Source organism: Erinaceus europaeus, chromosome 3 (genome assembly GCF_950295315.1).
Source record: "Erinaceus europaeus chromosome 3, mEriEur2.1, whole genome shotgun sequence".
Taxonomy (NCBI): Eukaryota; Metazoa; Chordata; class Mammalia; order Eulipotyphla; family Erinaceidae; genus Erinaceus; species Erinaceus europaeus.
Window position 1 is genome coordinate 71236058 of NC_080164.1, and position 23729 is coordinate 71259786.

The 23729-nt window shown below is 44.9% G+C and overlaps 1 protein-coding gene across 1 annotated transcript in view; it reads left to right on the top strand.

The window, feature by feature from the left end:
* The first annotated feature begins 3746 nt into the window (after nt 1–3746).
* Nucleotides 3747–23729, top strand: part of CRACDL (CRACD like) — a 188795-nt gene continuing 168812 nt past the window's right edge. Inside the window, exon 1 of the mRNA XM_016187571.2 lies at nt 3747–3860. The gene's annotated coding sequence lies outside the window, so the exon portion shown is untranslated. The remainder of the gene's footprint in view (nt 3861–23729) is intronic.

Sequence of the window (23729 nt, forward strand, 5' to 3'; positions counted from 1 at the left end):
AATAAATGAGATCTCTCTGTAGTCTTTTAAATTTTTAAATTCTGCCTCGGATTCTTGTATTTGGAATAGTTTCCTTGTTTTAAAGCCAGGTGAAGAGGGCCCTTGTAGGGTGTCACCCTGACTCTGCTGCAGATAATGTGCAAACATGAGCGTCCAGAGTGGTCCGTGTCTGAATGCAAACACGATGAGGTTCACCTCTCCCGGGGCCCCTCCCACAAGCACCTGGACGTGGTCCTCTGCCACTCAGGCTCTGCACTCTACCACCTGAAGGGTAACGTGGTGTAGGCTGCAGTGGCTTCGGCTCCCAGAGCACACACAGTTCATGCTCCTCCCTCCCTGCCTGAAAAGCCCTCTCCTCCTGCCCCACTTCTGGGGGTGCGAGCTTGTGGTGGTGTCCTGGACTGTGCATGCAGCAGACCTCCCTGTGCTCTGAGTCTCCTTAAATGGACCAGCCCACCCCAAGCTTTGGCCAGGGAGAACAGAAGCAACCAGAGGCACAGCTATATACAAATAATGACAAAGGACATAGATTATGGTGATGTTGTGTATGATATAGCAAATCCTAACAAAGGGATATTTCAAAGTTAACACAATTGGCAAATAATGTGATTATAGCAATAATTCTCTATTTTCTTCTTAAACCCTAAGACAGCAGGAACCTCCCACTTCCTCTATAGAGCCTATTATTGCCCCCAGTCCTAGAACCTCTAGGGTGGGACTCACTTTCCTGCATGTTTCTCTCAATTCATACCAAATGATACTGCATCTGCTTCTTCTTCTTCTAGCGTTTGCCCTTCTTCCGTAGCCAGTCAACAGCGTCAGGTTGAGCCTGATGTCTGCTTGTTGCTGGCTTTGAAAGTGACTGGGATCCATGTGGATTCAGTCAGCTAGGAAGGATCATCAGTTTCCCCAATAAATGGGTACTCACGGGATGCACCACGAGAAGGTCGATTCAATGCATCCCGCTGCATCTGCTGATCTCAACCTAATCAACACTAGTAGCACATCAGCATGCTTCACTTCAGACTGTGTCCAGAGACGTCAGGTGCCAAATGTAAACCCTTCAGCTTAATTACTTGCTGAGACCTTTCCTTTCATAGGATTCTCTAATTCCATTCCAGGTGGTTCACTTCCTAACAAAGTCCCAAAACCTAGATACAGACCAGGTCTCATGAGATAGGGCATATGTTCACATGTATCCATAAACTAGGGCAAAATATATACCTGAAAGCAAAAATACACAATAGTCTGCAGTGAGTCGGTATAAAGTTCATAATGAAATAGTGTCTACTTAGACCTCCTCACCTACTTACTATTTCATTTTGCTCACTCACTCCAAAGCTAACCTTATCAAAGCAAGGACTGCAAAAACTAAATAAGGGCAAGAGACTGGCATACTTTAACGATGACTCTTTAGTTACTATCAGGCCACCCCATCAGCGGGGGCCCTAGTTGGGGAGTCCTGAGATTTCCAAACAGACATGATGGGCCTAGACCTCAAATAAATCCCTCTCTCCATTGTTACAGGTCATCTCTATTAGGAACAACAAAACAGAACCTTTTGTGGGTCCCCCATAGGACCTTGCCCTCAACTTGGATCAACAACAGTAGAGAATGTTCCATCTTCCGAAGAGAGAATGGACAACATACTCTATGCTACACTTGAGGAAGATGGGTTGATATTGGGGCAGCTTGGAATGTTCCTACTCATGACCACAGAATGTGAGTTCAGATCTACAGGGATGCAGAGGCCACATAGGCTCCTAAGCTGAATATGGGCCCCAGATGACATCAAATTGATGGGGTTTACAGTCAACAATATCTATACACCTTTCCCATATTTGGGAGATGCTCTCTTCCCTGATCCAGCTTTCTGGTCTTTTTTATCAGCTATGACATCATCTCCCCATAAAATAACTTGGATCCACCTGCATATCACATTTCAGGCTCAGAGGAAAGAAAAAAAAACAACAACCTAGTATAGTCACAGGCCCTTTGGAATATAACTAAAATAGGCCTACCTGCTATCTACAAAACGGAGACCCTCAACTCTTCATCTGTACTATTCCAGCCTTTAGGTTCAATTTGTTTGGCTTTATATATTAACTCACTTTTTAGCCACCAGGTCCCAGATGTTAACATGATGCCAAACAGACTTCCCTGGACAGACAACCCCAATATGTCCTAGAGCTCTGATTCCCCAGAGCCCTGCCCCACTAGGAAAAGAGAGGGGCAGGCTGGGAATACGGATGGACCTATCAATGCCCATGTTCAGCAGGGAAGCAACTACAGAAGCCAGACCTTCCACTTTCTGCATCCCACAATGACCTTGGGTCCATACTCCTAGAGGGTTAAAGACTAGGAAAGTTATCAGGGGAGGGGATGGGATACGGAGTTCTGGCGGTGGGAATTGTGTGAAGTTGTACCCCTCTTATCCTATGGCTTTGTCACTGTTTCCTTTTTATAAGTAAAATAAAATTAAAAAAAAATTGGGGTGGGGTGGGGGTAGTAGGGGGGGGCTGAGAAAGTCCCCAGCAGCTTTTCTTTCTTTAAAAAAAAATTTAAGGGAGTTGGGTGGTAGCGCAGCAGGTTAAGCGCATGTTGCCCAAAGCACAAGGACCAACTTTTAGGATCCTGGTTTGAGCCTCCGTCTACGGGGCATGGCTTCACAAGTGGTGACCACGCAGGTCTGCAGATGTCTATTTTACTCTCCCCCTCTCTGTCTTCCCTTCCCCTCTCCTTTTCTTTCTGTCCTATCCAACAATGACGACATCAATAACAATAATAACGACAACAATAAAAAAGGGCAACAAAAGGGAATAAATATTTAAACAAAAAAATAAAAAAGTCTTTATTTATTGGATAAAAACAGCCAGGAATCAGAGGGAAGAGGGAGAGAGAGAGACAACCTGCAGCCCTGCTTCACCACTAGCAAAGCTTTTCCCCTGCAGGTGGGGACAGGGGTCTTGAACCTGGGTCTCGCACACTGTAACATATGCATTCAATCAGGTGCACCACCACTGCCCTCCGTACCCCAGTAGCTTTTCTCCGCTCAAGAAGTGTCACAGGACCCTCAAGACAGGGAGGCAGCTTCCTTAATGAGCCTGGAGACGCTTGAGACTCACACATCTATGGGAAGTGGGGAGGAAGATATGCAACTTTTACTTTCGTTCAAATGCGCATATCCCACCTATTCGCCTGCTCTCTCTGGCTTGGGCCTGCCAGCCTCCCTCGGGGTCCGGGAGCGAGGGTTGCAGCCAGGCCGGGTCTCCGCAGGGGCCCGCAGATGAGCCGGAGCGTGGGCGCCCGGTCCTCCACGCCCTGCATGTCAGGGGCGCCCGTGGGATCTGCTCCCGAGTGGGGGTCCCGCCCCGGGGTGCTGAGGGGTCCCCGTGCGCGCGCGGGAAGAGCTGCCTGCGCCTCCTCGCCCGGGAGCCCTCAGCCGGGCGGCTGGGGGTGGCGGGTGGCGGCGGGCGCGCCGCGGGGGAGGTGCGCGCGGCGGCTTCGGGCGAGCAGAGCGCCGTCCGCCCCCGCCGAGCCGAGCGGAGCCGAGCGGAGCGGAGCCGGCGCACCCGGGGCTGGGAGCGCGCGCTGAGGCTGCGCGAGGGCCGGCGGCGTGAGGGTCTCACGGGTGCTCGCGTCCCGCTCGCTCCCTGGCCACCGCTCCCGGCTGTGGCGAGGCCCTGCGGACACCTGCTGCGTCGCTTCGCCAGCCGTCGCGCTCCCACGCGGGTGCGGGCTCGGGTGGGGCCGCCGGGCGCGCACCCCGGGCGGGAGCGGCCCCTTAGTCCCCGCTGCCTCCGCCGCCCCCGCCACCTCCGCGTTTCGTGCGTTGCAGGCGGAGCCGCGCTCCGTGCCAGGTACCGGGATGGTTCCTAGTGGCGTGGCCGCCAGGCGTGCGTGGGCCTGGGCGCTGAGGGTCTGGGCGGGGGCGGCGCGCGGGGCGAGAGGGCGGCGAGGAAGAGCCCCGGCAGCCGCTGCCCCGCAGGCCCGGGTGGGGGGGGGCGCCGTGTCTGCTGCCGCCTCAGGCAGCTGGGGGCCGGGGCGCCCCTAGCAGCCGCTCGCGCTCGCGCTCGCGCTCGCGCGGTCGCCCCAAGTTTCCCTGCTTCGCTCACTTGGCCAGACTTAAGTTTGCTTTGTGAGTCAAAGCCTAGCCGTCAGACGCGTGCCGAAAATAAAAGCGAGGAAGCGGGAAGGCTGCCTTGCGGGCGAAGAGTGATAGTAGTCGGGGTCCCGCTGCGGGTGCCGCTTGGCGAAGGCCCCAGAGGAGCCGGCGGCGGGAGACATGAGTTAACAGTCTCCCTTGGCTCCAGGGAATGCTTTATTTGCTAAACAGGTTTTTGATTTCGGCTTTCCTTTCATGGAAGAAGTGTTGGGAGTTTGAGTCAACTACACATATTTGTTGGACAGGCGCTTTATACCCGGCAGAGCTTTACGGAGAGGTGAAGGAATAATCAGAGCGGAAATAGTTTCTCAAAGGGGCTAACTGACTTTTGGAAAGATAGTGCGGCCCTGCCAGCGCAGGTGCCGGGGTCCCTCACCCCAGGCCAGCGGCGGCGTGGCGTGGCCGGCGGGGCTGCCCGCTCCTGGCTGTGAGCTCCCAGCTAGTTCACCCCACAGTGCTGGCTCGGCCCGCAGGGCTGGCGCTGGGATCTCGCTCACTCGGAAGAGCCCTTGGAGAAGCGCGTCTGTTCACAGGGCCATTTGGGGCGAGGGGAAAGGTTGAGCTGGGCTGATTTTCTGGCTCTGCCCCTGAGTCATAGCCGGAGAAAAAGGGAAAAATCAGCAGTACTGACCCTTTTAAACTTGTGATTATTAGTACTATTTCCCCCATTCACTAGAGCACTGTTTAGTTCTGGTTTATAGTGGTGCAGGGGATTGAACCAGGGACTGGGGAGAGCCTCAGGCATGAAAGTCTGTTGCATAACCATTATGCTCTCTTTCTCGTCCTAAGTTCTGATTATTCTGACAAAAGATGTGTGTGTGTGTGTGTGTGTGTGTGTGTGTGTGTGTGAATTAAGTTTGGTGTTTTAAATTATTATATTAAAACAGGTGCAAGAGGTGACCGACCTGGTAGAGTGCACTCCTTACCATGTAGAGGACCTGGGTTTGAGGCCCTGCCACCACATGGGAGCAACTGCTCAGTCTCTTGTAGGGGAGGAAGCTTCAGGTGCAGTGGAGCAATGCTCCGGAGGTTCTCCACGTAGTGTCTTTCTTTCCTTCTCTCTCTGTCCTTCACCCTCTATCTAAAAGAAAAAATAGTGGGGAGGAGAAGAGAATGGCTTCTGGGAGTGGTGGAGTTGTGCAAGCACTGATTCCCAGTGGCAAATGAATAAAACATTCACCTTAGGGAGGTTCTTGGGACCCTCTTAAATATGCCTCAGGTGAGTGCTTCACAGGCTTCACCCTCGTTCTGAGTCTGTTCTGTGAGTCAAGCTTATAACCTTGCTAAGCATTAACATCCTCGTTTATATAATTAAAAATGAGTGGTTCATCCATGGGTGTTGTGCTTGTCCTGGTCCTGTTGTTAGTCAGCTTGGTCACCTTGACTTAGTCACAGTAGTCACAAACTCTTGTTGACTCTTAGCAAACTGAGAGTCCTGACAGACCACCCAGGGATTCTGTCAGGTTAGGCGAGATACTGTGTGAAGGTGCCTGGCCCATCTGGAGGTAAGTTTACTGCAATGGTTTGTGAAGCTAGACTTGACTTGGGAAAATGCTTTTTCTCTGGAGGTTAGTGTTGTGCTTTGTCATGCACAGACACTTTGAATTTTGGTGTGTTGCAAGGAGGTTGTGTGGAATGGTTTAAATCAGAGTTGGAGATGTTGCCTGCCCAGTGTTCTGGAGGAGTGAAGTAAGTCAGCAGCACCTTGTGGTGTCCAGAGGTTTTTTGTAAGTGAACTTAATTTTGCTATCTCCAAACACATGTTTGGTCCTCACTCATCACTGTGTAAATATTTTGAGCCTATATATCAAATGATCTTTTCTCAGTCAGTAGTGAGCTTAAAGCAGCTTGTTCTCTTGAGAGCCAGTTCCTCTGTGTTTCCTGGTCACTCTGGAGCCCTCCTGCTTGCTGTAGTTTCTGCTTTCTGAGATAAGGTGATAGGACATTGGGGTAGAGGAGGCTCTTGCTTGTCATTTGGTCTGGTTACTGTTCTTTGGTGACTTTTCCATCATCTGTCAGTTTCTTTTCTCCTGTTTCCACAAGTATTATGTAGCTGGGTATCATTAGAGTGAGCCATAACTTGGGCCCTGTTTTTTGCATCTGGTCCTGAGGTCTCCATACTCTGAGAATATACTTTCCCATGCTCCCCACATTCCCTCAACTTCTCAGGAGTCCTTTCTTTCTCTCTTTCTTTCTTTCTTTTTTTCTTTTCTGCTCGCTCTTCTCCAGGCAAGGGGCAAAGAGAGGGAGAGCCCAGTACTTCTAAGTTCCTTTCCTCCAAGTATTGAAAAAACTTTCTTTTTATTTTCTCTCTCTTTCTTTTTTTTGGATAGGAATCTTAGGACCTATCTTTTGTACTCTGCACACTGAACCTTAGATTAAGGCTCTGAGCTCAAACATTCTAGGTTTTCTTTAAACTTTCAAGCTGTGCTTTTGATATGCAATTTTAAACATTCATCTATTAACCCCACTATGCCTGGAGGTCAAACCTTCTAAGCAGTTTAAAAAGTGAGGTTTAAAGGAGGCATCTGGGAAAATGGACAAGAAACTATTTTCCACTTCCCTATCTCCATATTTGTGGGCAGGTAGATCTGGACTATGTACACACATAGAATTCTGCTGGTGGGAACAGTGTGGAATTGTGGCTGTGTTATGTTGTAATTTTGAAAATCAATATTAAGTCATGAATAAAAAATATAGAAAGGAAAAAATGGCCACCAGGAGTACTGGATTTGTGTGCTAGCACTGAGCCCCAGCGATAACCCAGGTGGCAATAAATAAATAAATAAATAAATAAAGTGGGAAGGAAAAGAAGCCTCCACCGAAGTCTCCAGAAAGGCCTCCTCCAACACTTCAACAGGCTTGTGTGGCCACTTTGGTCTGGTCCCTTGTACAGTCAGGCAGTGTGAGTTCCAGCCCCTGCACCCTCCTCCCTCACAGTTTCAAACCTGTGTTTTCTTTTTTAAAACATTTTTTTATATTTACTTATTTTCCCTTTTGCTGCTCTTGTTTTTATTGTTGTTGTAGTTATTATTGTTGTTGTTATTGATGTCATCATTGTTGGATAGGACAGGGAGAAATGGAGAGAGGAGGGGAAGACAGAGGGGGAGAGAAAAACAGACACCTGCAGATTTTTTTTTTCCTCCAGGGTTATTGTGGGGGCTCTCTGCACTATGAATCCACTGCTCCTGGCGGCCATCTTTTTTCCCATAGTTGCTGCTGTTATTATTGTTAACTTCTGTTGCAGAGAGGATACAAGAGAAAGAGCAGTGTTGAACATGGGAGGACAAGAGAATGACTTCTACTTAAACAATGCTAAGCTTGGCCCTGCAAATCAATTTCATGTGAATTCAAGTATTCCAAGTGATCACTCTTATTTATTCTGCTTTTCTTCAGTATCAGAATGATCCCAAGTGCTCGGTATTTACTAAAAGCAATAGGAAAAGTACAGAAATATCCAGATCATAATTCCTCCTTCAGAGAACTTGTGAATTATTTGAAGCACAAGATTAGCCTTCTTGAAGCCTAAAGCTGTATATCTGAGCTCTGGGTTTTGTTCACACTTGATGGTTGGAAGGTAAAGTAGTCAGGAAAGGCTTTTTGCAGGAGTTGAACTTCAAATAGCACTTAATTTAGCCAGATGGCTGTGAGATGAAAGAAATACTTCTGGGGGCTGGATGGTGGCACACCCAGTGGAGTGCACACATTAAGGACCTAGGTTCAAGCACCTGTAGGGGGGATGCTTCACAAATGGTGAAGAACATCTGCCAGTGACTCTCTTTCTCCCTCTCTACCTTTCCTCTCTCAATTTCTCTCTGTCTATCATATATAATAGAAAGGGGGAAAAAAGGGCTAAAAGTGACCTCGCACAGTAGTTGATTCGTAGTGCTGGTATTGAGCTCCAGCAATAACTCTGGTGATAAGGTGTGTGTGTGTGTGTGTGTGTGTGTGTGTGTGTGTGTGTACAGGTTGGGGAGAGAATGCTGTGAGATAGAGTTCTTGAATGCCTAAAGCCATAAAGACCAGCCCAGGAGTGGCCTTTCTCAACCTACCTGTGGCTTGCACCATCCTGGCATAATACTTAGCCCTTTTATTTTCTAGGTGCCAGCAACCTGCAGTACTGGTATTGTCATCGGTAAGTAGAACAGGTTATTATAAATTTCTTGTGTTTTCCCCAATCTCAGTGGAAATTGGAGACATTTTCATCTAATCCTGTTATTACTAGATGTCATTTCAAACCTTTAGGTCAGGTAAATGGTCCTTGTGATGTGTTTGTGATTCTGAGAAATTACCTCAAACTTCTTTGTATTGCTTTTAACATACTTTTAAAGTAGTATTCCTGAGCTCAGTGAATGGCAATTCAGAACATGCCATATGAGTGTTCAGCATATTCAGCTGCAAATTGACAATGGTGGGACAGGTGCATCCATGAAGCTAGGGGCTCCCTCTTATCAGGATCAGCCTCTAACTCTGTGGCCTCTTAAACAATCTGTGCAAATTGGTGGGAGGGTTCTCTAGAATCTTCTTTATAATCACAGAATTTGTGGAAAAATTATAAGAGATCAGTTTGAAAGATGAGTAGTAATAGAAAGTTGTTTACTTCTGTAAGCCTCCCCATGGAATATGGGACTAGTCTTTTTTTTTTCTTTCTTCTTCTTCTTCTTCTTCTCCAGGGTTATTACTTGGTGCTGGCACTATGAATTCACTGCTCCTGGTGGCCATTTTTTCCATTTTATTGGATAGGACAGAGAGAAATTGAGAGGGGAGGGGGAGACAGAGAGGGAGAGAGAAAGACACCTGCAGACCTATTTCACCACTCTTGAAGTGTCCCCTCTTCAGGTGGGAAGCTGGGGGCTCAAATTGGGATCCTTGAGCAGGTCCTTGAGCTTCACACTATGTGCGCTTAACTGGGTGCACCACCACCTGACCTCCCAAGGCTGGTCTTTAAAGATATGAAGTTTGAGGACTTCCAGAATACTAGTCCTAATCTCCTAGCTTATAAACCAGTCTCCATGGTTTCTGTCCCTAAATTCTCATATCCACAAAGTCAAGAGGCATTAACTGTTGTGTGTACTACTATTTTCAGGAGGGCTGTTTTGAATGTGGAATGTAGGAATATCGAAGGGCATTTGCTTTTTGAAATCAGGTGGGCTGGCCAAGAGGGGCAATTGGAGCACTGGTTTCAACTTCACCACTTAGCAGCCTTGTGACTACAGGCACCCCAAAGAATGAGGGTGGACACACACCCACACGTGTGCACACACAGCCCTGAACATCACTTAAGGTAATATATCAGCAGAGAAAATGCTTCATAAATTAGTCACTCATGCTATTAGTTTCCCCAGGTCTTTCTCAGAAGGTGAAAGGACATTTATTATAGCTCCCAAGAAGGACTTCCTACAAAAGCACCCTAAAGCAATGAAAGTGTCCAGATGCATTTGCAAATGGATTCCATTTAAGGACAATGGGCAAATTTGTTATATGGTGTGTTTCTGACCTAGTGGCAGATGACTTGGGAGAAATGACCTTGATACAACTTATATAGCAAGAAGCATGAGTAGAGATAGGTAGGAGAGGGGCAAGGAGGTGGGAGACCCACAACACCTGAGTTTTGGGTATATAGCCCTCCTGTGTTTGCTCCATCCCTGCAGCACCAGCTTTCCCATTGAGACATAGTTACAGGGCCAGAGACTAGCACTAACAGTAGGACCATGATGGGAGGTGCCCTGGGCCATCTCTCTCTCTCACAGACACATGTTCCATTGAAGGGATGCAGGATAGTTTAGCTTTGCCACACCTGCGCCTCCCAGTGAACTGGAGGATAAGAATGGGCATCACCAATGGGCAACTGGATTATGACAGATATTAGCTTTCTCTTTTTTATATTTAGTTTCGTGCATATGAGTATATCTATAAACAACTCAGCCGCCTTGGCCATAGGTAGTGCCTCATGAATGTTAGGTATCTTTGATCCTGCCATACCTTTCTGTCTATGCTCAGTGCACACATACTCTTATTTACCAAGTACCAGTTTATACTTAACACATCTTACAAGAATCATCCATCCCATTTGCTGTTTTGTCTTGAACTACACATTCTTAAACAGTAACTCATATAAATTACATATGAACACCAACTAGTCTCTTAAAGTCACTCTCCAGATTGAGTGTATTTATTTTTAATATTTATTTATTCCCTTTTGTTGCCCTTGTTGTTTTATTGTTGTAGCTATTATTGTTGTTATTGATGTCGTCGTTGTTAGATAGGACAGAGAGAAATGGAGAGAGGAAGGGAAGACAGAGAGGGGAAGAGAAAGACAGACATCTGCAGATCTGCTTCACCGCCTGTGAAGCGACTCCACTGCACGTGGGGAGCCAGGGGCTTGAACCAGGATCCTTATGCCAGTCCTTGCGCTTTGTGCCACCTGCGCTTAACCCGCTGTGCCACCGCCCGACCCCCGAGTGTATTTTTTTGAAGGTGGGTAAATGGGGGTTCTTGGGAACCTCTAAGACAGGCATAGATCTGTGGAGGTTTATAAGGCTTGTTCACATCTACCTCAGCATTGTACTCTGGGCTGGTTTCTGCTCTTGACACCTCAGGAAAGAAGTGGTCAGGGAAGATCTTCGTCAGTCACACTGTAGATGCTGCTTTGAACCTTCTGAGAGCTGGTCACACTTCTTTTTGGTGGAATTTGCCACTTGGTGGCCACTTTGCCTCCACCTGGTGGGTGTGAGGATGGGAACAGTGGGCTTAGGCTCAGACATGTGTCTCTTGAGTTCTCTTCACTGTTCTGCACTGAGAGGGAAATGTAGAGTTGCTCTGAAGCACTTTTACCTGCTACTACTCTAACCCATCTTTAATATTTGACTCCTTGTCCTGAGGTCTCATAATCTTGCTTTAATTTCTTCATTATTCACTTCCAAACTACCAAGAACTGTTTTAGGAATCCTTTCCACATGGAGCATTTGTGGCTTGGAAGCTGTGGAGATCACTCTGTTAATGGAAGGGAGGAGGTAGAGGACAGGGTTTGTTGTCAGGTCAACCCCACCCACTTGGCCTCTGAATCACAGGGTCACTCTACCTGGTGATTCATCCTCTGTCAAGTGGGATCATCTCCAGTAGAGTTAGCCAGTTTTTTTTTTTTCTTTTTCTTGTGTTGCTGGGTGTTAACTGCATGCTTCATTGGAAAACATATCTTTAAATCATCATGTATGAGTGTTGCCAATATACTCTGTGGGTGAAAATGAGGCTTTAACATATAGACAAAGCATTGTGAAGATTTAAGTCATCTGTTTTCTTAGCCTTAGCTTCATCTAGTTGCCTTCCTGACCTTCGAGAGGAAAGACCTGTCTTTGCTTTGAGGTCTTGTGATAAGCAGCGCTTGTCTTGTATCAATTCTAGAAGTGAAAATAACTGGGTGCATTTCATGGGCCTGGGGGCATTGCAGGGGAATTTGTAGGTCATGGAGAAACTACCATAGACAGAACTCAGGCCAATAAGCAGGGAAGATCCAGAAGTTAGTGAACTTGGCACGGAGTAGGCCTGCCATCTGTCTAGGACTAGACTTGTAATTTGGCTCATGGAAGCTGGTATGATCTCTGGATGCTCCCTCATGTGGCACAAGGCTAGGCGCTGCTGTAACAGATAGTTTCTACCATTCACCAGAACTGGGGGCAGAACATAAGTAGACATCTTGATAACATTCAGGGGCACATCTTTCCAAGCTTGTGTCTTGAATATACATGTATGCACAAAGTACATAGTTAAGAGCAAGAGAATGTTTTGTGGGCTGCTGCTTCAAAATTAGTAAGTTGTGTTGAGCTTCTTTTTCACATTATTGGATATTTTCCTTAGCACAAGTTCTTATAGTTTGAGAAATTCTATAGTATGGATCTCTGACTTAGTTATCCAAACCTTCTGTTGGATGCATGTTTACTTAGGTCACTTTTAAGACTTTCACCTTTTAGTAACAGTACTTGATAAACATTCTTATCTGTGCTATTTTGCATGTTTGATTGATTCCTTTGAAGCATTAACTTGTCCTGCCTGAACTAATTTTGTTTTTTCATACTAAGGTTTTTTCCCATTAGATTTCCTGCACCTAGGGCAGGGGTAGATAGCATAATGGTTATGCAAACAGACTCTCATGCTCCAAAGTCCCAGGCTCAGTCCCCTTGTTGAACTATGTTTTCAGTACCTGTCTTATTCAGTATTTACACTGTAGTTGATTTAAGCAGAAGATTTAATGTAGGGAGTTCAAGGCTGACAGATTGTGGGAAGCATGGTGCTTAGCTACACCTTTGGGAGGGGCCTCAGAGCAACACTGTAGCACTGGCTTCCTGGGAGCAACTGCCTGCCTTCCACCACCTATCCCTGCTTCATGAAGGGCCTCCTGCTGCCCAGCATCACTCTGTGGAACTATGGGCTCTGGGACCTCTGTCACCACTCACAGGGAAACCTGATGCCTTCATGGTGTTGTCTGTTGCAGAGACAGGCTCTCTGCCAGGTGGTGAGTCTGGAAGTAGACAGGGGAATGTGGTCTATGGTTTTCTAGCCTCCTGTAGGCAGTGGACAAGCCAGGTAGGATGAATGGAATGCCAACCTTCCTTTCTCTTTACATTGAGGACTTTGTTGTTATATTTGGGGAAGACAGAGGTGAGACTCAGAATCTAGACATGGGTACAGATGGCCCTGGCCTTGTCTCATAGAAAGACCAGTCATCATTTTACATTTCACCCTCTTCTCATCAGTTTTTGTTTTGATCTGAGTCCAGAACCCATTTTCTACTCTTTGAAAAATCATATTGGAAGCTTCCTCTGTCCAGCCTGTAAATAGATGAAGCCATAGACAAATAGTTCTTGCAGACTTAGCTCGTACATAGACTGGATATTTGAAAATCAGATGCCTGGAGACCTGCTTCAGCAGGAAGGGTGTGGGTTGCAAAGGGAATGTCTGGTTATTTTCTCTCCATTTTGAGAACTCTGAGCTTTTGCCCTTTCTTGGTGGTGTCGTGGTAATGGCGTGGGTAGGGAGCAGGAGTGAATATACTGACTGCTACATTAATAGCCAATTCTTTTTTTGTTTCCCCTGATTTCTCACTGATCAGTAGTCACTTCATGAACCTTCTTTCTCTCTGCCTCCGCAAACAGGCTTTTATGTGTCATTACTGTGAATTCAGGTACTTGTATAGTTCCAGGCTACCCCTCTGAGTGGATTACAGTATTTTCAGCTGTTTAAGGAAAGTGTTGTTAAGGAAGGCTTCCAGGAATGGCTGTGTTTTTAGCTATGCAGAACCTGCAGGGACTGGGCGGGGGTTGGGGGGCTGAGTTTGGAGGCTGTGGAGGCAGCTGGGAGACTGATGGTACATGCTCTTGTTCCTCAACAGGATCTCTACCTCTCACAGGGAATGTCACCCCCTCAGAGGGACTCCCTGAAACAACCTGATCTTTCATACAAACTGAAAGCTCCAAGGGGTGTTGGGGTGAAGAATAGAGAAAAGCTCAGACCCATAACTCAGGATGGAGCCAGGTAGCTCTTGGGAGTCAGTGTTGGAGGGTCTAGCATATCATGCTTTCAGCAAGGCCCATCAGAGAGATAGACGTCTTTTATCTTTCTTTGACACCAGGGTATTGCTAGGGCTCAGTGTTTGCATGATTTCACAGCTCTTTGCAGACTTTTTCTCTTCTCCCATTTTCTTCTGCTTCCCTTCCCTTTCCATCCCCTCTCACTTCCTTCCTTTCTTCCTTCCTCTCTCTTTTTCTTTTAATATTTTTATTTGTTATTAAAAGTTTGTTACAAGATTATAAGATTACAATGTATAGTTCCACCCTTCCTTCCTTCCTTCCTTCCTTCCTTCCTTCCTTCCTTCCTTCCTTCTGTTCTTCATAGTAGAGATGGAGGGAGAGAGAGAGGGAAACCTGTGACACTGTTCAACTACTCATGAAGTTTCCCCTTCAGGTGGAGACAGAGGGGTTGAACCCAGATCCTCACATATGGCAATGTACATGCTATACCAGGCATGCCATTGCCTGGCTTCTAAAATGGAGAAAATAATAGTGACATGATAGATTGCAAATGACTCACCTTAAATTCCTATAGCACCTTCTAAGAATTAAAAGAAGGCCTTGATTTGTATGTAACAGCTGTTTCCCTTTCTTTACTTTTGGGGAATATATATGTTGATTGCATATAATGAAGTGAACTGTAGTAATTATCTCACCAGAAGCAGATGTTGTCTTTCAGTTCTTCTGTCTATACAAAATAATAAATAATATTCTGAGTGTATGTGTTGTTTATAAACCTTGAATAATCCAGGCCTCCCATTGCATACCTCCACTCTCTGTCCCCAATCTTGTGCTTTCCCCAATCTTGTGAGTGGTGGGGTGGGCACAGTGGGTTAAGTGCACATGGTGTCAAGCGCACAGATTGGTGTAAGGATTCAGGTTGGCTCCCCACCTGCAGAGGGGACACTTCACAAGCAGTGAAGCAGGTCTGCAAGTGTCTGTCTTTCTTTCTCCCTTTCAGTCTTCCCCTCCTCTCTGGATTTCTCTCTGTCCTATCCAACAACAGCAATAACAATAATAACAACAAGGGCAACAAAAATGGGGAAAAATGGCCTTCAGGAGCAGTGGATTCGTAGTGCAGGCACTGAGCCCCAGCACTAACCCTGGAGGCAAAATACATACATAAATAAATGAAATAATTCATCAATTGTGAGTTTGTATATGACTAGCTGAAAGTCTCCAGCTCCTGAGCTGATAACATTGAGCTGATCATTGTATTTCCTTTCTGTTGAAAATGATTTGTATATTGGTATATTTGCTTCACCCATAACCAGTTTTATCCTCATTTCATAGAGGGGAAAATTGAGGTGTAGAGACTGCTCTCTGAGGATGAAGACAGAAGAGATGCAGTGAGAGAGAAAAGGTCCTCATACCATAGAATGACCATGAATTATATTCCAGCCCTGTCAGGTAATTAAGAAGTATCCAATCACACTGACTCTTAGACTAACCCTTAGAAGCAGAAACTATTTATCTCTTTTTCTGGGTAAGGAAACTGAAGCTCAGGGAGACTTGACCATCCCCTATTCCAGGAGACCTGGAGGAGTAAAGAGGGAAGTGGTCACCAACCCCCTGAGGGATGAGGTCCAGAGATAATGACTAGAATCTACCCCTGAGGTCCTGACTTGGCACTGGACCAGCTGTCATGTGGCACAGGGTGGCTGGATCCTGAGTTTTTCTGGCTCCATGGGTGGTTATAAGTGAATTGTTCACCATGTGTCAGAAGGATTAGTTGAAGGAGCAGAGACTTACCAAACGTTATCTATTCTTGTTTCTCTACAATTCCTAAACAAACACTTCTGTTGGAATATCATGTTGATGTTATAACAGCTCTTTGCTCTTCTGATGGATGGACGTATAGTCTTTTGTACACAGCTGCAAGTTAAACACCTCACAGTCAATCAAACTGGGGTCCCGAATTTACCTCAAGGAGCGGTATCCAGAATCACCTCCCAGAGCATGTGGTTTCTTTAAGGCTATCAGTTCTTCCCTAAAACCTGTGTACTTGGATTTTCTGAGTATGAGCATCTCTAACACTGAACAGTATAGGGAACATTTCACATGACTATATCTTCATGACACAGCAGTGAAGAAAATATATGTAATCAAAAAGATATGAATTTTGAAGCTCATCTTGATGACATTATATTTTATCAGTCACATTTGCAGAATAACAACCTGTATATGTATGTGATGTAATACTAACTCCATTTCTAGATAGTGCTTGCACATCAGGTATACACGTTTAAAGAACTGAGAGTTTATATTCTGAGACTTGATATTTATAGTCTTTTTTAAAAAGTAGATTATTGGGGAGTCGGGCGGTAGCTCAGTAGGTTAAGCACACATTGTGCAAAGTGCAAGGACCAGCGTAAGGAACCCAATTCAAGCCCCCTGCTCCCCACCTGCAGGGGAGTCGCTTCACAGGTGGTAAAGCAGCTCTGCAGATGTCTATCTTCCTTTCCCCTCTCTGTCTTCCCCTCCTCTCTCCATTTCTCTCTGTCCTATCCAACAGCGACATCAATAACAACATCAATAATAACTATAACAACAACAACAAAAGTAGATTATCCTTTGCACTTTCCTTCTTCCCTCCTTGGTACTTTGCTTGCAATTTCAGTAATTTCCACCAGGAAGTGTCTGAGATCTTGATGCTTCTGCAGGGAATGAGACTATCATCCCAGCTATCAAAGTATAGCTTTCAGTGAAATATTCCTTTTTTTCTTTTTCTTTTCTTTCTTTTTTTTTTTTTTTTTTTTTAACAACACTGATCAGCTCTGACTTATGGTGGTGGTGCAGGGAATTGAATCTGGGACTTCATAGCCTCAGGCATGAGAGTCTTTTTGTGTAACTTATGTTTTGTACACCACCCAAAGTATAGTTTTCTACTCCTGAATATTTTCTATTTTTGTAACAAAACTACTTTATCAAAAAGACATGAGCTGAGGTGCCAGGAGATAACTCACTTCGTAAAGTACAACTTTGCCATGTATGAGGACCCTTGTTTGCACCTGCTCAGGGGAAGCTTGACAAATGGTGTATCAGAACTGTGTTATCACTTCTTTCTTTGCTTCTCTCTTCATCTCTGTCTCTCTGTATCTCTCTCCCTTTCTTAAAAAATATTATCTTTACTTATTGGATAGAGACAGCCAGAATCTGAGAGGGTAGGTGGAGATAGGGAGGGAGAGAGAGAGACACCTGCAGCACTGCTTCACCACTTGCAAAGGTTCCCCCCTGCAGGTGGGGACCAGGGGCTCGAACCCAGGTCCTTTCACATAGTAACATGTGTACTCAACTTCTGTATCTCTCTGTTGTAAAGAAATGAAAGAATCCACTGGGAGTGGTCAAATAAGTAGGTACCAGTGATATTCCTTGCAGCCAAAAAGAAAACATGAATTAAGATAGTATGTCAGGCCTGGGGAAAAGCACACTGGCTATGCAAAAAGAATTTTTATGCCTGAGACTCCAAGGTCCCAGATTCAGTCCTTTGGCACCACCACAAGCCAGACCTAACCATTAGTTAAAATTAAAACAAACAAAAGATAACCAACTTATGATCTAAATGAGGTGACCAAATATGAAGACAAATGTAGAAACTGAGCATGCTAAGTAACAACAGAATTCAAACTGTTCATCACTGCTTTCTTTTCCCTCTACTTTTTTTTTTTAGCTTCCAGTCATTAAAAGCAATCCTGAACACTGACCATTGCACTGCTTCCAAAGAGTCTGAAGCATCACAGCCCAATAAAGCTCTATCATTAGAAGTTCACAGATTGCCTTAGCTGCTCAGATATGTGAGGAACCCCGTATGTGAGCTCTCCATTCTTTTGAATTTGTCTTTGCAGGGAATAGCCAACACAGAGTCACAGAGGCAGGCAAAGCATGCTCTGTGACTTGACTTTGCACTGAGTGAGTGTAGAATGGGGTTGGGATAGGGACAGAAGAAACCCCCAAATGTCTTGGCCAGAGGCTGTTAAATGAAGGTAAAAAGGCTTTGCATCTACAGGTTCAGGATAAGTCCTTGTCTGCCTCATGCTTAGGTGTCACTGAGACGTAGCCTCCCAGAAAGCTCTGGAACTCTTGTGGGCATCCCTGTCCCTCAGACAAGTCTCATAAAGGCAGCTTGGGTTTCTACTCACCTATGAGAGATTGCTGGGTATCCACCTAGTTTGAATATGAAAGCTCTAGCGAGAAGAAAATCTGGCAAAAGTCTCTAAAAACAAACAAATGAACAGCCCCAAAACATCACTTTGCCCATAATCCCACCAGTAAAAGTTTACTTTTATTCATTCTATTTAGTCTTCTTTCAGTATATATTTTTGTGGTCCTTGAAGATCACACATTTGAAGCTGGAGCCATAAATAAATCATCATGAGTGCAGTGAATGTGATATTGGAGGCAGTGGACTCTACAGGAGGATGTGAGGTGTTCAGGTTTGGAGGTGCTCTAGGCCATGCTTGAGCTGGGATTTCCATGGGGAGTGAGTGTCTAAAGGGCCTGAATGAGGGGTGGGCGGGTCCTTTAGGCATAGAGGAGCATAATACTGAGGGGCCCATAAAAATATTTCAGTTAGGGAGTCGGGTGGTAGTGTAGCAGGTTAAGCGCATGTGGCACAAAGCGCAAGGACCAGCATAAGGATCCCGGTTCGAGCCCCTGGCTCCCCACCTTCAGGGGAGTCACTTCACAAGCGGTGAAGCAGGTCTGCCGGTGTCTATTTTTCTCTCCCCCTCTCTGTCTTCCCTTCCTCTCTCCATTTCTCTCTGTCATATCTAACAATGACATCAATAACAACAACACTAATAACTACAACAACAATAAAAAACAAGGGTGACAGAAGGGAAAATAAAAAAATGTTTCAGTTAATTATTATTATTATATTTTTGCCACGAGGGTTATTGTTGGGGCTTAGTGCCAACACTATGATCCACCACTACCAGTGGCTATTCCCCCCCTTTATTTTCTTTGTAGTTTATTGCATATTATAGAGAGAAGTTGAAAGTGGTGGGAGAGCTAGAGAGGGAGAGATAAAGATAGATACCTGCAGACCTGCTTCACTGCTCATGAAGCAACCCTCTCCCCCTGCAGACTCGAATGAAGTTCCTTGCTCTTGGTAATGTGTGTCCTTAAGCGGGTGTACCACAGCCCAGCCCACTCTAAAAATGTTTTCTTTTTAAATCACAAGGAAAACAACTTTAGGCCGAAATGTATACAATAAAGTCTATTATATGAGCTATAATATATAATTACATAATTTATATAACATGCTTAAAGTGTATGTGTGCATTATATGTCTGCATATTTTATGATATTGAACATATTTCATCTTTACATTGATGAAATTATAAAATATGCTTATTTTTTCATTTTTTAATATTTATTTTATTTATTTATTCCCTTTTGTTGCCCTTGTTTTATTGTTGTAGTTATTATTGTTGTTATCGTTGTTGGATAGGACAGAGAGAAATGGAGAGAGGAGGGGAAGACAGAGAGGAGGAGAGAAAGATAGACACCTGCAGACCTGCTTCACCGCTTGTGAAGCGACTCCCCTGCAGATGGGGAGCCAGGGTTTGAACCAGGATCCTTATGCCGGTCCTTGTGCTTTGCGCCACCTGCACTTAACCCGCTGCGCTACAGCCCGACTCCCAAAATATGCTTATTTTTTATGAGAAGAAGTAGCCTGAAAGTGCCTGGGGCCCAAGAAAGTCATAATGTAGCCCTCAAAAGGAGTGTGACAGAGGAGTACTTGGGGAACCACTTGAACAGAGTCCCAGAGGCAAGAGTGACCCGGAGCAGGAAGGTTTGGCCTAACAATGCAGTGGTGCAGGATGGGGCTGGAGGAGAAGTAGGGGCTCAGGAAAGACTTGCTTCAGAGCCCTTTCAAGTGCAAGCAAACAGCCCTGTGTCTCCAGGGTCAGGATGTAGTGTTTGGGTGCCTCAGGATGATCACTGAGGATAGGTACTTGGGAACTTCAGGATCTTGGAATGTTAGGCAGGAACCAGAGAGATAGTTTAGTGGCAGAGTGCATGCCTTGCACATAGGAGGACTTGGTACCATATGAAAGCAGCTAAGACAAAATAAAAAGAGCCCCACTGATGTGTAATAGTGTTGTGGCCTCAGTACTCTTTCTTTATCTTTAAAAAAAAAATTAAAATTGGACCAGAGAAATGGCTCAGTGGTAGAGCACCTACCTTGCATGCCTGAGACCCTAGGTTAGATCCCTACTACTACTTAAAAAATATTTTTTTAAATGATAATTCAATTTTTTTGTTGTAGTTATTATTATTGTTGTTGTTGAAGTCATTGTTGGATAGGACAGAGAGAAATGGAGAGAGGAGGGGAAGACAGAGAAGGGGAGAGAAAGAGAGACACCTGCAGACCTGCTTCACTGCCTGTGAAGCGACTCCCCTGCAGGGTGGGGAGCTGGGGGTTCGAACTGGGATCCTGATGCTGCTCCTTGCGCTTTGTGCCACGTGTGCTTAACCTGCTGCGCTACCACCCGACTCCCCCCCCAAAAAAATGTGTCTTAGCTAAACAAGAAAAGATTTAATTTCTCAGATATGAAGTATATTTTTGGGTCCTATTCTCAGCCAGCTTACTTGAGGTAAGACTTACACTCTCTGAATGTGTATCCTGGCACAAGAATGTATGTAGGTTTGCTGAGGGAATTGGATAATATGTGTCCTGTGCTTTCCTAGCTTAGTGCCTAGCCTCCAGAATTGTCAGGTGTTGGTTCCTTTTCACTCACTTGTCTACTTTGCCTCATTCAAGGAGGACCAAAGAGATGGAGGTCTAGTCCCAGGCTGTACCTGTGTGTCATCCCTGACCTCACCTACCAGGCTGACTCAGGAAGCCTGGGAGGGACTGCTATTTGTGTTTAACAAGCTTTGCATGTGAATCTGCTGTGTGCAGCTGTAGCTGTAGCTGAGAGCCTTGTGTCTGGACTATGATTGGGCAGGTAGGGTTTCTAAGACCAGTCCTTCCACCTTCCCATGAGAGGGAGGGGCCCAAGAGCTTGTCTGGGGAGATTCCAGGGACTAGACTGGCCTGCATCCCATCCACTTTGAAGAGGTACAAGCAATCCTTTGTCTTCACCCTTGTGGACCTCCCCGTCTTCCTGGAATACTTCCTTTTAGTTGGGGTAAAGAGTAGAGGTTTGGGTAGATTTTCCCCACAACTCAGGGCACATTTCCAGTTTCCTTCATCCAGTTTGTCAACTAAATTTTATGCAACCCTGGCCACAGTGCTGTGATTTGAGGCAGTGTGGCTTAAATGTGGGTGGGACCTTCACAGTGCCACCTGATAAGGCACAAGGATGTGAATAATTTTTAGCTTAATAGGGACTAATGGAAAGAGAGTCCATTTTTAAAAATGAAGAATCAATGGGGATTAATGAATGTGGTTTATGGTGATAAAATTTGAATAGCTTTTCAAAAGTGTTATTTCTACTGGCAGCGAAGACAGGGAGAGAGGGTGTTTCCAAAGAGGAAGAATCTGAAATGCGTAGAATGTCTGATTGGACAGGATGTAGACTGTGCTGAGGGCTTTAGAAAACAGGGGAGTGTCAAAGGAGCAAAGCTTACCTGGAGGGACCTAGATTCCCAGAGGCAAATGCTGGCCCCTTTAGTGGGCATGGTCCTGGGTGTGCCCAGGTGGTGAGCACTTAGAAAAGGCTTTGGGACCTGCTATGCTTGCCTTGGGGGACATTGGAGACAGTGCCTACAGGTAAAAGTGTGCACAGTGCAGCCTCTCTCCCCTCAAGAAGGTCAGGAAATGTGGTGGGAATGGAACAACCAAGAAAGACATTAATAGAAAATATATAGAACTTGTACAAAGAACATAGGCACACAAAGGAATACTTGTATAAATGGAGATGTTAACGTATTCCTGGGAGGGAGAGATCAGTATTTTAAATTATCCCCAAATTAACTTATGGGTTTAATACAATTTTTAGTTGTAGTCTTCATGGGTAACTTGCCAGATACTAAAAAATAAATTTTATATTGGGGTTGAAAGCAAATCCTTGGAGCTGACTAGAAAGTCTGGAAAATAAAAGTTAATGGACCTAGTTAATATTTAATTAACTAGTGGGAGTCCACCAGGTCCCTCATGCAATCAAATCCCAAAATACTTTCCAAGTGGATTAAATATTTAAATAAAAATTAAATTACTAGATTCATTTGAGGTAAATATTTAAGACTACATTGTAGAATAAGAAACAGTTTTATCAAATACCAAAATTCATTACAGTGAAGAAAATCTTTAACACTCAAAGATAAAAAAAAAAAACTTTAGTTGATAAACTAAGAAAAAGTACCGGGGCCAGGTGGTGGTGCACCTGGTTAAGTGCTCACATCACAGTGCACAAGGACCCAGGTTCAAGCTCCTGGTCCTCACCTGCAGGGGGAAAGCTTCATGAGTGGTGAAGCAGGGCTGCAGGTGTCTTTGTCTTTCTCTCTATATATCTCCCCCTTCCCTCTCAATTTCTCTTTGTCTCTATCCAATAATAAATAAATAAAACAAATAAAAATTTAAAAAGCCTATAGCATGTGTGATAAATGAAGAACTATAGTCAGTATGAAGTTCAATTATGCTTGAACTTCTTCATTTTTGCCTCCAGGGTTATTGCTGGGGCTCAGTGCCTGCACTATGATTCCACTGATCCTGAGGTCATTTTTTTCAATTTTTATTTATAATTATTTTTTCATAGGAAAGAGAGAAATTGAGAGGGGATGGGAAGATAGAGAGGGAGATAGAAAGACACCTGCAGACCTGTTTCACCGCTTATGAAGTAACCCCCTGCAGGTGGGGATTCGGGGGCTTGAATTGGAAATCCTGCGCAGGTCCTTGTGCTTCATAATATGTGCATTTAACCTGGTGCACCACGGCCTGGCCCCCTGTCTTGAGCTTCTTAAAAGAAAAGCAAATGAAGGATATTATTCACATAATAAACAAATGGAAGTAAATGTGAGAAAGTCATTGTTACGGCTGGAGAGACATCTTGATAGTACAGCATAGGACTTATATGCGTGGAGCTTCTGGATTTGAGCCCTAGCACTGCATGTGCACTAAACTGTGCTCTGGTACCTCACTCATGAAAACAAATAAATACATGTTAAAAAAGAACATCAGTTTTTTATTTTTTAAAAATTTATTTCTTTATTGGGGAATTAATGTTTTACATTCAACAATAAATACAATAGTTTGTACATGCATAACATTCCCTAGTTTCCCATATAACAATACAACCCCACTATGTCATTTATCATCCTTCATGGACCTCTATTCTCCCCACCCACCCACCCCAGAGTCTTTTACTTTGGTGCAATACGCCAATTCCATTTCAGGTTCTACTTGTGTTTCCTTTTCTGGTCTTGTTTTTCAACATCTGCCTGAGAGTGAGATCATCCCATATTCATCCTTCTGTTTCTGACTTATTTCACTTAACATGAATTTTTCAAGGTCCATCCAAGATCGGCTGAAAACGGTGAAGTCACCATTTTTTACAGTGGAGTAGTATTCCATTGTGTATATAGACCACAACTTGCTCAGCCACTCATCTGTTGTTGGACACTTGGGTTGCTTCCAGGTTTTGGCTATTACAAATTGTGCTGCCAAGAACATATGTGTACACAGATCCTTTTGGATGGATGTGTTGGGTTCCTTAGGATATATCCCCAGGAGAGGAATTGCAGGGTCATAGGGTAGGTCCATTTCTATCCTTCTGAGAGTTCTCCAGACTGTTCTCCACAGAGGTTGGACCAATTGACATTCCCACCAGCAGTGCAGGAGGGTTCCTTTGACCCCACATCCTCTCCAGCATTTGCTGCTGTTACCTTTTCTGATGTATGACATTCTCACAGAACTGAAGTGATATCTCATTGTTGTCTTTATTTGCATTTTTCTGACAATCAGAGACTTGGAGCATTTTTTCATGTATTTCTTGGCCTTTTGGATCTCTTCTGTGGTGAATATTCTGTCCAAGTCCTCCCCCCATTTTTGG